Source organism: Vulpes lagopus, chromosome X, assembly GCF_018345385.1.
Source record: "Vulpes lagopus strain Blue_001 chromosome X, ASM1834538v1, whole genome shotgun sequence".
Taxonomy (NCBI): Eukaryota; Metazoa; Chordata; class Mammalia; order Carnivora; family Canidae; genus Vulpes; species Vulpes lagopus.
The window spans coordinates 5,852,826-5,867,140 of record NC_054848.1 but is presented as its reverse complement, the minus strand read 5'-3'; the positions used below and the strand labels follow the sequence as shown (position 1 = coordinate 5,867,140).

At 38.1% G+C, this 14,315-nt stretch overlaps 1 long non-coding RNA gene across 1 annotated transcript in view; it reads left to right on the top strand.

Moving 5' to 3' along the window:
* Positions 1 to 14,315, top strand: part of LOC121482770 — a 325,637-nt gene that overhangs the window by 220,036 nt on the left and 91,286 nt on the right. Inside the window, exon 7 of the long non-coding RNA XR_005985619.1 lies at positions 1,739 to 1,781. This is a non-coding gene — a long non-coding RNA (uncharacterized LOC121482770). The remainder of the gene's footprint in view (positions 1 to 1,738; positions 1,782 to 14,315) is intronic.

The following is a 14,315-nucleotide window of genomic DNA, read 5'->3' as shown; positions in this document are numbered from 1 at the left end:
AATCATGCCTGACACACAGTACTTGTCCAATGTACTTGTTGAATATACTTGTCGAACATCCAGTATATTTGTCAAACAAATCAACACACTTGTTGAACAAATGTCCAGTGTACTTGTTGAAAATCAACCTGTATTCTGGAATAACACAGTTAAACTATGTCTTTTACAAAAAAAAAGCCAAAAACTTTCATACGTGAGTGAATTTTTTCTTTATTAGAATGTATATATACATACAATATTAGTTTAGACACCTGAATATCAGTGTATGGATACAAATACACACACATATATCACAAATACATGCGTCTAAATTGAACATCAATACACACAATTTCACTTTGCACATGAAAGAACAAGTGCAGCAAAGGCATTATTTAGGATTTCACTTTCCATTGTTCTGTTTCACATTCATTATGGTCTCAGTTTCCAGAGAGTAGCTATGTCAGTGGAAGCCCAATTAGAGGATGTGGAAACTACTTTCCCTTCAAAAGAAATGCCTTCAAAACACAGGCTGTCCTGGGTGTTTAAATACCTTTCCATGAAATAGCTCTCTCTCCTGTTTCTCATTCCATTCATCGTATTCTTCAGCTGCAGAATTTCTTTTTATGATTTCAGTCGCTCTGTTAAACTTCTCATTTTGTTTGCATGTTGTTTTCCTGATTTCATTGAATTTTCTGTGTTTTATTCTAGCTCACTGAGCTTCCTTAAACAACTATTTTGAATTCTTTATTGGGCAAATAACGGACCTCCATTTCATTGGGATCAGTTATTGGAAAACTGTTGTGCTCTGTGCACTGTGTCTTGATTCCTTGATTTTTCAAGGAAAAATCAAAATTCCTTTGAAAAATCAAAATTTGATTTTTCAAAAATTCCTTGATTTTTCATATTCCTCAAAGTGTTGCACTGCTGTCTTTATATTTGAAGAAGCAGTCACCTCCTCCAGTCTTTACTGGCTTTGGAAGAGAAATAGCTTCTGTCAAGCCTGATAGACATTCTGAGGCTTTTTCAGACCTTTTCTATGGATGTGCCTATTCCACACTTCTTGTTCCTTCTTAGGGAATTCTGAGATAGTATGCCTTCTCTTGACCCTGCAAAGCCAGGCTGGGTGCTGACAGGCTGTTTTATCTCCCCAGATGGTGCTAAATGCTCAAGTTTGTGTGTTGTTTTTCAATCCCAGAGTTGGGCCAGCTAGCGCCTTCTACAGAATCTCACCCTGGCCGCTGTCAGCGGTGCACAGAAGGAGCTACTGTGATGTGGGTGTGTGGGTATAGAGCATTAGGGGTACCCCATGGGCCATTTGGGGAGATTAACAAATGAACTGCCTCAGCAGCTATTTGCGGGCTTTCTCCTGGTGTCTGTGAAGTGGTTAGGAGGGACTATATCCCTTCGATGTTCTTTGAGAGCCCCAACCCCTACACCTGGCAAGGGGGGATAGTGTGATCATGGGAGCCCTGACTGCTGTTCTATCAGCTGCTCCCTGTCCCCCACTCATGCAGCTCCTCTCGGTACTCTCAGTGGGGCAAGAAAGAAATGGGCCTCTTTGGCAGTGTTCTTCACAGCTGAGGAAACTGGGCACTCATTCACATGCCCTCACTTTCCGCCCTGGGAGCAATCACAGGCCAAGAAGGGCTCCTTTGGCACCGAGGTGTGCTGTCTTAAAGAAAGATGATGTGGGTAAAGTCACATCTCATACCCTCTTCATTGTCTAATCTTGGATTCCTTTTTTTTTTTTCTTCAGTGGTGCGCTGGAACTTCTCTGCTGGACTCCCAGACTTTCAAAGGTACTCTCATCTGAAAGATTGTCAGAATTGGTGTCCTTTTAGAGAGGGTGGCAGAAAAATTCCCACAGTTCTGCCATTTTATTGATATCATTCTCCCTTGTTTTTATCTGCATTTATGAGTTTAGATTTCTGATTTTCTATTGACTATTTACACCTGATTTTATCATGTTTGGACCAGTGTCTTCTCTTTCCATGTCCTAAGCAAGAATTAGCACATTTATTTCTGTAAAAGTCCAGATAGTACATATTTTCAACTTTGTGGGCCATATAGTTTATGTCCCAACTATTTCATTGTAATATGAAGGCACCCACATCTACAAGATGTGAACTCATGAGTGTGATTGCATTCTAGTAAAACTTTATTTACCAAAAGAAATGGTGGGCTGGATTTGGTCCATAAACATGGTCTGCCGACCCCTGCCTAAATCTATGGCATCTTCCCTGGCCTGGTTAGCTCTCTGCCCAGCCTCACTCAGGTAGAAGGATGTATATAAAAGAGGATGATACCTATTTGTTTAGGGCTGTGGTAATTTATCAGAGAGACAACGGGGGAAGTGTAAAACGTAGATACATTGTGGTTAACATCAGGCCTTACGACTTAGTGGCTGTAGGACCCTCTGTGTATTCATTAATCTGTAATGTGCGCATGTTGACATTAATATTGTTAGTCATAGATAGCATTTTTCTAGTATGTTTTCTGGTGAAGGAGTTAGGCAGGAGCCAAAGGGGATAGGTTTGAAGCTGACTATGCAGTCTTCCTAGGAATGAAAATTCAGGGTTGAACAGAAGATAAAGGAAAGAGAGCATCTGGTGTTTGAAAGGACAGACTTTGTTGATACTCAAATCCCCCATCATAGCTCTGGCTATCTCTTTTGAAAAATCATTGATCAAAACTGTTTGAGGGAAAAATGCCAGTGTTTCTTTAGCCTTTGTGTTCTGTTAATCTCATAGATCTGGGTCTTGCTCTGGAATATCCTTAATCAATATTTGCCTATTTGCAGAGGGTTTCATGTCTTATTCCTCCGTGAGGCTGATTTGAAATGACTCCAGACATTCTGTAACCATCAACTGCCAGTTTTTCTTTTCAACTAGGTAACCTGGAACTGTTTTCAAGCTGTATAGCAGGTCAGCTTCCAATTTCTAGCTGTCTTTGGAAGTCTTAATTGTTCATCGGCATTTATGGAACTTGTAGCATGATCTTTAATTATCTTTCCATTATGATGATGTGTTAGGTGGCTTCTGGATAATCTTTTCCAAATAAGTAAATAATTAATTTTCTCCGATGCTGGAGGTACTGACAAAGTATGGAAGCTGTACTATATGGGAAATCTGGCTTTGCAGCTAGAGGGCTCTGTATTTGAATTTGTAGCACTGCCCTCATACTGCAATCTTGGCCTGGTTGTTTAATCCCTCTGAAAACAAAATCATACATAGAAAAAATGGGACTAATAACTCCTTCCCTTTGGGATAGCTTTAAGAGTAGGAAATGGTGTTAATAAAGTGACTCACACAATGCATTACACAGAATAGTTGCTCAATAAATGGAAAGTAGTATTAAAAGAAGAAAATAGGAGTGGAAGTATATAATAAGAAAACATACATTGTACTACTGGTTGAGTGCTGAAAATTCTTGATGTAATTAAGAAATGGAGCAGTGTGGCCATTAAAATATGAATTATGTTGAGAGGCTTCTGGGTGGCTCAGTCATTAAGCAGCCAACTCCTGATTTCAGCTCAGGTCATGATCTCAGAGTCCTGGGATCAAGCTGTGTGTGGGGCTCCAAGCTGTGCTGGGAATCTGCTTGAGGTTTCCTCTCCCTCTGCTCCTCCCCCCACTTCCACCCACTGTCTCAAAGAAATAAATAAATCTTCCAAAAACAGAGAAAATTACATTGAAAGCAACTTTTTAATTCATGCTAATGAGACAAAGTGGAACATAAGGTAGGAGAATATAAATAACTATAATTGTCCATTATTTCTAATTTGCATTAACCAGTCATTAGTTGTCTTTTAACTAAGTTTGTGCTTACTAATAACGGTAATGAACTTTATTAATCGGTTCCATTCTGTGCCCAACTTTGGTTCAGTCCTAAGGAGTAAAGCTCTTGCTCCAGGTGGGCCAGGGGTTTCTGCTGAAATACTCATCTGTCATGAATACTTAGACTTGGAGCACCTGAAAAGAACATCCTTTTCCCAACACAGGAGGGCAGCTTGTATTGCTTTAAGGGACTACACAGTAATGGTTATGGGGAAAACCATCTAAATTCCCTGAGTTTTAATTTTGTCATGTGGGCAACAAGAAGGTGTGGTGCTTTTGGACCTCTAAGGTCTTTTATCAGCTCTAATAGTCTGTAATTCCAAGGCATTTCTACATCAAGAATCGGAAGTGTTGGATTTTCCTCCCCAAATGCCCATTTCAAGACTCAAACCAAATTTTATCCTTGCGGAGATGAGGCCTAGAATATCTGACCTATTTACTCATCTCCCTGCTGTTATTTCAGCTGATAGCAGATAGTGTGAATTCATCACATAATATTCTTTGACTAAAGTCATGCTAGAATTAATTTCCCAACCATTTAAGATGGTTTAAAATACTGTAGGCTAGGGTGCATTCATTAAGCACTGTAATTGCATTTAGATCAGTCACTGGCTTTTCCCCTCTTTTCAATAGAAAACAAAGAGTTCTCTCTCCACTCTGCCCTCCTTCCTTCTGCCTTCTTTAAGTTCCTGGTCTAGCAGCTGCAGAATCCGTATGGCAATGAGTTTCTGATTTCCTGCAGCTGCTGGCTGTGTGCTCCCCAAAGCTCTAGAGTATGAACTTCATCCAAGATCTTTGTTGTTTCCATAGCAACTGGGACAGTTACAGGTCCTGGCATTTTGGAAAATAAGAGTGTGGATATGTACGTTATATAATAGATCTGAGTGTTTTTGAAAACAATCATTCCTTAAAAAAAAGATTTTTATATATTTAGGGGCACCGGGTGGTATAGTCTGTTGGGTGGCTGACTCTTGGTGTTGGCTGGGGTCGTTATTTCATGGTTGTGAGATGTGTGGGGCTCTGCACTCAGCACAGTCTGCTTAAGTCTCTCTCCCTCTGCTCCTCCTGCTGGTACTCCTTCCCTCTGTCTGTCTGTCTCTCTCAAATAATTAAATTTATTTGAGCGGGAGTGAGAGCACTCCATGGGGGAGAGGATCAGAAGGGAGAGGAGAGAGAGAATCTCTCCTGCATCTCTGACTATGGTCTGTACTGATGTGGAACTTTCTATCTATTCCTGCTCTTGGATTATAAATAAATGATCAAAATACTGATATTTTTATACCCATTTTTAAGATAGTTTTATATCAAGTAGACACTATAGTAATTAGGATATTTCATACTTAGAGGAAGCTTCTCAGAACTATGATATAAGTGTTTATGACAGAAAACTTGATTTGGCTCAAACTGACATTTTCTTGGATGCATCCTGTGTGCTAGGCTCTGCTAAGGCCACTGCTTTGTAATCTCCGACCCTTATTATTCCTATGATTTAGGCAGAGCTGGTTGTCAGTTGATGTCTCTTGGTGTAGCTTACCATGATCTGTGGCCACTGTGAGTTGACAGTGACCCTTTTCACTGGTTGGTATTCACACCAGGCTGGTATTTAAATATTTTTATTTTTTTATTTTTTTATTTTTTATTTTTTTAATTTTTTTTTTGATTTTTATTTATTTATGATAGTCACAGAGAGAGAGAGAGAGGCAGAGACACAGGCAGAGGGAGAAGCAGGCTCCATGCACCGGGAGCCCGACGTGGGATTCGATCCCGGGTCTCCAGGATTGCGCCCTGGGCCAAAGGCAGGCGCCAAACCGCTGCGCCACCCAGGGATCCCCCTATTTAAATATTTTTAATATCACACTTGGGAAGAGTTACTAATATCCCTCTCTTTTAGAATCTAAAGAAACGTGCAAATCTACATAAAATACTCTTGGAGAAAAGTATCTTTTCATAAATGACTAAACTATTTAGATTCACTTTTTAAATTTACTTAGCTGTGGTGTTTCAGTTACACATATCTGGGAGCCATTTTGCATAAAGAACTTACGTAGCTTTTACCTCTATATGCAACATTTAAAGACAAAGGTGTTTCTGTATTTTCACATGGATACAACCCACAGACTGCCTACTGGAGAATACATATATTTCTCTCTTTTCTCTTCATTATCGTGTGTGGTTACATTTAGAAGCAATTTACGATGATTTGTGACAAGACAAGTGAGCGAGATTTTGTGCTATTGATCAAATGTCTATGTGAGGACGTGCTGTAATAGTGACGGACGGGTAATCTATACATTCAGACGCAAGGAATATATTCTACTCTCCAAAGAAATTGGGCCAAGATGTTTGCCACAACCCCATTTGCTGAAAGGCTGAAATGCAAGCTGATGAGTACAGTTAGAGAACATGAATTGATCCTCTGATTTAAAGGAAGAATGGATTCGATTGTCTCATTGAGAGCATACGCATTGTGCTTCCATTTATAAATTTAGATTTTGGTTTGATCATTTTATTTTAAAAGCACAATAGGACTTGGAGAGTTCTTGCGAGCCACTTTCTCCATGCCTGACAAGTGGGTAAAAATATGTAATAAATCCAATTGCTCTGAGATGGAAAAGAATGTGCAAATCATCAGTATTTTTAGAAAATCATTATACTTTAAACTCCTCACATGCTTTTGTCAAGTGAATACAATTCACAGACGATGTTAAGGCAATTTAAACAGAGCAGTTTTTGGTGGAACTATATTTAAGATGAAATCTATAAAAAATGTCCAGAATGGCTAGTTACTTGCTCTCAGATTATAAAACTAGGGTTTATATGCTAAACATAAAATTACCCTCAAACCTTTAATATTAACTTTAAAACCTTCAGCATAGTCTTGTATGGTTGTCATTTATGACATATACAGGTCCTTTTCCTATCTGCCATTTCTCATTGCTGAAAACTGGGAAATGCAGCCTGGCATTTGACTCGGGAAATGAACAATTCAGAAAACTCAAGGGGGAAACTCTTGAATGAATAAAATATTCATTTATGTTTTTATTGCTCCTTACCTTAAACTGTTCCTTTGATGCCTAATGTTAACATGATGATTAATGATTCTAGTTAGCCTTTCCTACAAAAGAGCAAGAAAAAAGTAAATTTGTGTTGAAGTTTAGCACCACGGAAATATGTATTCTTCACCGTCCCACGTTTACTGACTCCCTCAAGTGGGAAGAAATTGAGGAATCAAAGGATGCACTTTGGGAAAAAAGCAATTGCTGAAATGTGTGTATGTAGACTTATTTGCATATATATTTTATTTTGGAATGGGACTATCAGGAAATTATATGCTGCTATAAGTGACCTACAGAGAGTGTTTCTTTTGTGCAATACCCAGTACACCTAGAGGAAGTGGGTGTTAATAGTCAACATGAGGAAAGTAAACTGTGTTGAAGGATTGGTGTGGATCACAGAAGGGTAGAAGTAAGCAGATAGGGAAACATAGTGGAAAATTGAGGCTCTCAGTAGCGACATCAGCAAGCATAGTTAAGAACTTTCAGGCATAACTTCTGTCCTGAGCAAGGACAGAAGCCAGTGTCCCTGCTGTGGTCACTGGGGAGCCAAGTCCATCAGAAGGATGAGAAAGCAGGTGAGGGGTAAAGCCTGAACAGGACTCCAACTGCTATCAGTCCATTCCTCAGGAAGTCCAGGATAATATGTTCAAGTGTCTACAGGTAATTACTTTGCAAGCCTGAAATAGTTTTGCTTAGTGGATTTCTGTTTTTGGTTTTCCAAAAATGTATTTTGATTTTTTTTTTAATTGACAACAGAAAATTCTCTCATTTTTTTTGTAACCGTTGTAAGCCACTTGACATGAGATCTATCCTCAACACATTTTAGGTGCACAATATAGTATCTTTGACTATAGGCACAATGTAGTACAGCAGATCCCTAGAACTTACTCATTCTATAGAACTGAAACTCTATGCCTTTTGAAGAACAGCTGCCCATTTTCCCTATTTCCCCAGCCCTGGCAACCACCATTTACTCACTGGTTCTATGTGTTTGATTACTCTGGGTACTTCATACTAGCAGAATCCTGCTGTGTACTATTCACAATCCTTCGTGAATGGCTGATTTCATTTAGCATAATGTCTCCCAGGTTTATCTATGTTGTCACAAATGGCAGTATTGACTCTTTTTTTTTTTTAAAGGATGTGTAATACTCTGTTGTATGTCTACATCACATTTTCTTTACCCATTCATCTATTGGTGGGCAGTTAGGTTGTTTCTATATCTTGCCTGCAGTGAACACAAGAACGTAGATATTTCTTTGAAATCCAGATTTCATTTCTTTTGGATGTATGCCCAGAAGTGGGGTTTTGGATATAGACTCAGAGTGGGATTGCTAGATCAAATGGCAGTTCTTTTTTAAAAAAAATTTAAGGTAACTTCCATACTCTTTTCCACTGTGGCTGCAGCATTTCCATCAGCAATGCACCGGGTTCCCATTTCTCTGCATCTTTCCAAACATTTGTTATCTTTTATTTTTTTTTTTTTGACAGTAGACATCCTAACAGGCATGAGGTGGTATCTAACTGTGGTTTTGATTTTTCATTTTCCTGATGCTGTCATATTGAGCACCCTTTCATATTACCTGTTGACCATTTATATGTCTTTTTTAGAGAAATGCCTATCCAGTTTCTTTACCCACTTTAAGATCAGGTTATTGGGACACCTGGGTGGCTCAGTGGTTGAGCGTGTGCCTTTGGCTCGGTTGTGATCCCGGGGTCCTGGGATTGAGTCCCACGTCAGGCTCCCCAGGGGGAGCCTGCTTCTTCCTCTACCTGTGTCTCTGCCTCTTTCTCTGTGTCTCTCATGAATATAAAAATAAAATATTTTTAAAATAAAAAATAAAAATAAAATCAGGTTATTTTTTAAAAATAATTTTTTTAATTCTTGAGTTATAGGAATTTCTTATATATTTTAGATGTTAACCTCTTGTCAAACACATGGTTTGCAAATATTTTTCTCTCAATTCAGTAAGTAGCCTCTTTATTTTTTTGGCTTTTTCCTTTTGCTATGCGTAAGATTTTTACTTTTATGTAGTTCCATTTGTCTATTTTTGCTTCCGTTGCTTGTGGTTTTCATGTCATATTCAACAAATGATTGCTTCCATAGAGACTCATCGAGTCGCTACATTGTACACCTGAAATGCAATTAAATTAAAAAAAAAAAAAAAAAAAGAAATCATTACCTAAACCCGTGCCATGAAGCATGTTTTCTTCTAGGAGTTTTAGTTTCAGATCTTACAATTAAGTCCTTAATCCATTTTTGTGGATTAGTTTTTGTGAGTATTGTGTGATGGGGATCTAATTTCATTTATTTACATGTGGGTGTCCAGTTTTCCCAGCACCAGTTTTTTTTAAAGAGACCTCTCAAGTTTTTAAAGCAGGTATATAGAAGTAATTATAACAGGCCCTTAGCTCATGAGTAGACTGGCTGTCTGAATGCTGCTGGGAAGTTGCCTGCTCTGTGTGCATACACACACACATAGATACTTCACACACACACAGCACACATACACAATCTTAAGGCAACCTGTGATATATGCTTGTAGCTACTGTGACAGCCACATATTGTTAGTTCCAAAACCATAGGCTTTCTTTCTTCCTTGCAGAAGATCAAGTCCCCCCCCCACCCTTTTTAAAATATATTCGTGTATATCCTATCACTCATTAAGTCTGAGGGTTCTTCTGTACTCTTTAATGGGATAGAGAAGCACGTACTGTCTCGTTTCTTTGCTGTGCCAGTCCAAAACAGAGAGACGCTTTTGTTTTGAGGATTTTTATGCTCATAACTTTAGGGATTTAAAAAATTGATAAAACATTAGAGAATATACAAAGTTTCCAGTCTCTTTTTAAATGCCATCAATTCTTGCTTTCTTTGGGGTTTCTTATGATTCCTTTGTTGGAATGCTTTATGGAAATATTTAGCTTCGCAATTTTATTACTGAGAGGTTACAGTTCTTCAAATGTACTTTTCCTTCTGGCTCTTTAGTTGTAATTAAAGAATAAATGTACACTGATGAACAAAAAGTATCACAGTATTTCAAATGGGCAATTTATATCTCTGGACCCCAGGCTAGGTCATTCCTTTATGGTGGTCATTAGGTCATAGATACTCTGTTTTTCCCCTATTTCTGGGCACTATGTAGGATTTTGGGCATGGCCATGTGACGCAGTTTGGCCAGTGAAATTGATTGGAAAAACCATGACTCACTTCCAGGTACTTCAAACCAGTACATGATTCATAATGTTTCTTTCTTTCTACATAAGTGATCATAAAGATACCTGGTATTTTGGAATTTCCATCAATCTTAGTCTTCAGGTAACCTTAATGAGTAGAGCCCTCTGTGTCAGTCAGAGAATATGAGTAAAATAACACATTCTTGTATGTACTCACTAGAATATTAGGATTACATGTTAATCAGCATAATTTAGCTAGCCTGACTAATATATCATTCTGTGGCACCTCTGTCCTGTGGAGGATGCTGTAATGTGCCTCTCAGATCCCCTTCAGGACCAGGGCACTCATTTTCCCACCCCTTGGGAATGTTGGCAGATGCATCACTGCTCAGCTTTTGGTCCTCTCATAGGTCGATTCTGAGATTACTCCTGACTCGACTTCTTGCATGCAAATTGGCATCTCAGGGTACATCTCCTCAGCAAACTAAACTAAGAAAGTCCCATATAGTAACCATTAAATTTGATCATTATTTTCACACTGTCTAATGGTAAAAACACTATGTAAGGAAAGGCTAACTTTACATAATATGCTAAATAGTCATATTGATCTTATATCAGTTAAGATGAAACTTTATGGTATACAGCTTAAGTGAGAATAATTTTCTTTCTAAATGATGCTGTCACCTAGCATTGAATTCTTTGGCTCTTGGTTGAGGCACTATAACAAACCAAGTTAAGAGGTGATATTATATCAGTACTGGCTAAGCTGCTCTGTAAATGGAGCTCAAAAGATAAGGACAGGTTTAAAACAGCATGAGGAGAGTTTTGGGTGTGATACAAAGAGGGATTTGCTAGTGGACATGGATCATGAGCTTTGCAAGAGCTTTGTTACGAGTGCTCTTAAAATTGCATTCTTTGGAACATTCAAACTTAGGGAAAAAGTCATCCTTCCTGCTGCATGCAGTAACTTTGGAAAACAAAGAAAAGATCTTAATGAGTGGCCTTCTGAGGATAACTCCAGAATTAGAATATCCGTTTAAAGGTAGTATGTCCATTTTGGCATATTCTGTAGGAATGGATTTCAGCTTAAACCAATGGGAAGCCCTTCCACATGAAATGATTTCCAGCTACAGTTCCTACAATGACTCCTCTCTGCTCCTCACCCTATTTCCTCTGAAAACTAATAGCTAACTTATTACTGTAAGTTGTGTGCAATTTCCACTGATTTCACCTGATAGAACTAGCTAGAACACCACAGGTCTGTTGATTCACATGAAAGTAGGTGTAAAGATCTTTCTTTCTTTTGCTGCTTCCTGTCTCATAGGTCAGAAAAGCAGAGCCTCCAAAGCAAAGACTGAGATACATCTTTTAAAAATGGCTGTTATAAACTCTCACAGTTTTGTTTGGAAATTGGACCTCAGAAATGTTTGGTAGGAAGAGGGTTGGTTGGGAGCTGGTGGTTGCATGCAGTATCCTGGATGGATAATCACCATAAATAGAATGGAAAAGAACCTGGAGGCTTATAGTTGTTCATAGGTTCTTTTGGTACAGAGTATGGACTCTGCAGTGGTGGAAACCCAGAAGATCTCGTTTCAGGAACGCAGGCAAGTAATAAATTAATGTTTTCTATCCATTGAGATGCAAACTAGGAGCTATGTGTAGCAGTCAGTTGATCTCAATATAAATTAAATAACAGAATTTGAAAAACAGTCCAAATGAATGTAGAGTGAAGACCAGTATAATCCATTTGGGAACTGAAACCACAAACAGCTAAGTCACTTTGGTATAAGTACACAAGAACAAAATGAAGCAAAACAAACAGAGCTTAGGGGAGAAGTTGTAGAATTAAAAGAAATATCCTGAAAACTCAGAAGGAGAGTGAACTTCTAATATTAGGCAAAGAATCCTAGGAAACTCTTTGGAATCCAAAATATGATGCAAGGCAACAAGCCAGAGAATGAAACCCTAAGAGGAAGATAGGGTAAGATGAAAAATCAAAAGATAACATGAGGAAACAAGATGGATAAGTAAGATAGGAAAGGAACGCAAGGAAGTTAAAAATGCAAAAGCAATTTAAAATGGGCATCAGAGGCAAGTTAAGATTGCTTAGAGGGGGAAAAAAGAAAAAAACCACATAATTAAAAAAAAAAACCCACATAATTGAGAAATTTCTGTAGTTTAAAAAAAAGTACTCCTAAGAAAATGGGTTGACAATTTATGTGCTTAAGAAGAAAAAAAAATTATCTTTAAAGCATACAGAATTCAGTGAATTTCCATCGGTATGTGCAACCCAATATCCTTCCTTCCTTTTTTTTCCCCTGTAGGCTTCACATCCAGAATGGAGCTCAGTGTGGTGCTTAAACTTATGACCCTGAGATCAAGACCTGAGCTGAGATCAAGAGTCAGATGCTTAACCAGCTGAGCCACCTAAGTGCCCCCCTCTTTCCTTTTTTAGGTGACATGGTCCTTCATTTATTTTGGGAGCTCTCCTACCTGGGGTTGCCAATCAAATGAAACTTTTGTCACTCAGTGCAAAATTGACCATGAGATTCCAGCTCATCAGGTATGATACACATCCTCTGACTAGAGCTGAGCACCTGACCCTAACCAGGCCGGTGACATTCCTACTTGGACCTTCTGTCAGGCTATCAGAACAAAGAAATTTGCGTGTGACAATAATTTATGTCTGGAGTTGTTAACAGCCATCTTCATTTCTACATAGAAAACTTAACTTGGGAATAAAGGTAATACTAAAGAGGATAGAAGGAGGGATAGTGTGACAGTCTCAGGAATGTGGTATGACCCTGAATGTACCTGCCCTTGGGTCTTTCAGTATATGAGTCAATATTTCTTTTTTAATCCTATTAAGTGAATCAGATTTTTGTTGCTTGTAACTGAAATAAACTCGTAGAATCTCATTCCTTCCTCTGAAAAAGTATTTATGAGAAGATAATAGAGAAGCACGTATAGATTTTCAAGGAAAAAAAATGTTATAATTTAAGAATGTTATACCAGACTAAGTTGACTTTCACAAGTGTAAATTCTGGGGAAAAGACATTCTTAGATAAATAGGGATTCAGAATATCTGACACCCATGAATTCATCCTGAATGAGTTCTTGATGTCTTCATCCAATTTATGGACATTGATTCAAACCAGAGAACCTGATTTGGTTCACAGATGTGGTTGACTAGCTGCTCTCTGTCTACATCAAGAAGGCTTGGATTACCTGCTGTGTCCACAGCTCCCTCTGAGAAGGTTAGAGGTGGTCATCCTTGTTATAACATGAGTCTGTAACACTAAAGTTGCTTAAACCAAGGATGGAGGATTTCCCAGGTAGAACAATGGGTGCTTGATTTATTATCTTTGCCTTCAGCTGCATAATAATGGGCTTACTATGAGATAGTGTCAAGAAATCTGAGTATAATACATTCAGAAATAGTATGCGTAGGTACACTCAGAGAAAGCTCTATACTTCTATAAAGGTATACCTGTTGATTTATAAAGTTTATGCTATGAATATACCATATCATCATACTTAGAAATTTTCATACATATACATAGAAATATACATAGCAAAGATTAACTACATCCAAACATTAACACTATGATCTCTATTTTTCTACTTTTTGGTATTTTTCCAATTTCCATAAAATAATGCTACTTAAAAAAATTTTTTTTTTTAAAAAAAGATAGCTGATGATGAGAAATGTCCACCTGGGTAATACTTGACAATACTCCGTTTAAGAGCAGACTTAGATTTCTGGCCATGTGGCCTGTTAGGAGAGTCTTGAGAGGTTTTTCTGTCTTGAGAGGATCAATAAATTAGGGACTCCTTGGCATAGAGATGTCACTTGGGCTTTGCCAAAAGTGAAAGTCCTCCTTGTGATGCCTCTGTTGTTTAGTGAGGAGAAGCTGCCATTCTTCTTTACTTTGTCATCTCAGCACTGCCTGTGGATGGTGTATAATTACCCAACTATATGGATGAGTAATTATGATCTTTTCCTAAACTATTCTAAGTTATCATTATGGAAATCCAACACATGGGAATATTTTGCAGTATTTTTAAGTGTAAAAATAACCTCAATTAACTAAGAGCTGTTTGAGTATTTACACACTTTCTTGATCTCATGTGACCTGTTTGTGACCCAAATAGTATGTCAGAGCCTTATCCTCAAGCTAAGGAAATTGATCTAATTGGGATGACAGACTAATATAAATTATATAGTGTAGCATCAGCCACACAAATGAATATATAGTCGAATCGT